General features: G+C 41.5%; 1 non-coding gene across 1 annotated transcript; it reads right to left on the minus strand.

The window, feature by feature from the left end:
* Nucleotides 1–332: 332 nt before the first annotated feature.
* On the minus strand, nt 333–404 carry TRNAE-UUC (transfer RNA glutamic acid (anticodon UUC)). Its single transcript has one exon. It is a non-coding gene; the product is annotated as a tRNA-Glu (tRNA).
* Nucleotides 405–2548: the final 2144 nt, after the last annotated feature.

The raw sequence follows: 2548 nt of genomic DNA on the forward strand, positions 1-2548 counted from the left end.
TTTAAACTTACATAGTTTACTTATATTTAAATTATCTGAATAAAGGTGGAACAAAAAGTGAATTCCTTTTTCTAATAGAGTTTGACCATTAAACATTAATTATGATTTATTATATTTTAAATGAATTTTATAATGGATGAAAGTGACAATATTGATTACATAAGCAGGATTTTCAAGCCTGAAAATCATGATGGCTCATAATGCCTACCAAATAATTAGGTAGTTTCCCTACCAAATAACACCTTTCAACAATTATATTAAAAACATTCTTGCTAAGAATGATCCAAATATACCATGGTAATTTTTTACTTAAATTTTTAAAAACTTTGACGTTCCCACACCGGGAGTCGAACCCGGGCCGCCTGGGTGAAAACCAGGAATCCTAACCGCTAGACCATGTGGGAGACGACGGGGACGGGTCTAAGTGTAAGTGTATTGAAACCTTCTCATCTACTTCCGCTTTCAGCGTCCGGCCCCGCCTCTTGTTGCACCAGTTCTCTGCGCGTGCGTGGTTTTTCGGCATTCCGCAATCAGCAATGGAGGTGTGCTCCGTGCTCTTTCGCTCTTTCTCCAGGTCTGGACTCGCTTCGTACGCGGTCTTGTGGACTCCCCCGCCCGCCTCTCCCCCCTCCCAAGGAAGCTGCAGCCTCCACAAACCTCAGTTAAAAAACTGGGGCGGGGAAATATGGGAAGGAATGGTTTGAATGCCTCAAGGAACACGTTATGAGATTGGCTTCCCAGGTCCCGTTGACGCTGCGTGTAAACTTTTATTAGACCAGATTTTTCCACTCGTGAGGTTGAGGTCAGGAATTTTGCATTTAGAAGCCTGCGTACCCCGAATAACCCGTGGGGATCGTTTGGGGCAGCAAAGCCTTTGGTACTACTGTTTTTACAATCTTGTTTAGAAATGGCCTTACCTTATTAAAATCAGAGCAAAACACCCAGGACTGTAAAGGAAAATCCGCACGTTGTACTATGTAAGCAACTCATACTTCGGTAGGTGGTGGGTTGTGGGGCTTGGAGGGTAGTAAGAAAACAAACCACAGGCGGGGAGATAAACGTACAAATGATTGGTATCATACAGAGAAACTACACATGATTTATAATAAGACAAACGCTGCAATACAAAAATGAAAACTTGCTGAGAACAGGCCGTTAGTTGGAGAGGAACCCTTCGGACAGAAACCATTTGAAAAAAAAAATAATAATAATAAACTTCAACCTCACAGGCTCCCAGCTAGCATTTGGACAAAAAGCAAAAGTGTAAAAATGTCAAGTGTTGGTAAGTATGTGGGAAAAGGAAGTTCTTAGAAACTCATAAAATTTGATCAAGGAGGCACAGTGTCAGGATTTCCTATATGTGTTTATGACCAAGCATTTACATTTTTTAAATTTAATAAAACCAGTATTGTTCTTGAATTGCTTCTCAGGCGCTGAACACCAAGACACACTGCTTGTGAAAGTAATAGATACACTTTAGGGCACATAAAATACCACAGTGGAGGGCCAGGATCATCCTGAGCAAAAATCAAGTAAGAGTGAAAGGATTAAAATATTCTTAATCTCTAAGAATTTAAAATGTCTGTTGAAAAGTAAACAATTCTTAAGATTTGAAAACTTTTGGGTTGCCTGGAGGTTCAGTTAAGCGTCTGCCTTGCTCAGGTCATGATCCCAGTGTGCTGGGTTGAAGCCCAGTGTCTGGCTCCCTGGTCATTGGGGAGCCTGCCTCTCCTCTCCCTCTGCACCTCCCTCTGCTTGGGTTCTTGCTTGCTCGCTCTCTCAAATAAGTAAAATAGTTAAAAAAAAAAAAAAGAATTGAAAATATTTTTTGGCATAAATAATATCATGTCAACATTCTAGCTATAGATTGAAAGAAAATGTTTGAAATAGGTCTGATAAGAAAAAGTGACTATTATTACCATACAACTGAATCTTAGCATCTGGGGAAACCCACAGGGATAGGGGTCAAGGAAAGAATGAATAGTGGATGGAGAAACAAGGAGTTCTGATTAGTCAATAAATTCCAGGAAAAAGCACAAGCTCATGTGTAACCATTGCAATACAATGTAAACCGAGGCTAAGATATCCAGGGTCAGGAAGGAAGTGAGGACACAAACTCAGATGGAGATGGGTTGTGGGGATGGGGAGGAACAACTTGGCAATTATCTATCAAAATGTGTAAATTGTGTATTTAATTCAGCATTTTAAATTCTGTGTTGCCCATAACCAGGTACCCTATGACAAAGGGTATTAGGGAGGATTATATGGGAGGCAGTGCTACCAGTAGAGTATTGGGGCCTCCTCCTACTCCCTGCAGATCCCACACAGGAAAACAAGGAGCACAACACAGATTTCAAGGTCATTCACTATCCTGCTGAAAAATGAACAGTGATGGCTGGCTGGCTGCCTTTCCCCTGCCATGCTGAGCACAGTATCCTTCCCAGTCCCTTCCAGCTGAGGCAGAGGGGACCAGAGGCTCAAGATGGAATGAGAAAAACCCTGGAAATGCAAGCCACTTACCAACCACCAACACATAAGTTACATTGTT

The sequence above is a fragment of the Mustela nigripes genome, chromosome 13, assembly GCF_022355385.1.
Source record: "Mustela nigripes isolate SB6536 chromosome 13, MUSNIG.SB6536, whole genome shotgun sequence".
NCBI classification, from domain to species: Eukaryota; Metazoa; Chordata; class Mammalia; order Carnivora; family Mustelidae; genus Mustela; species Mustela nigripes.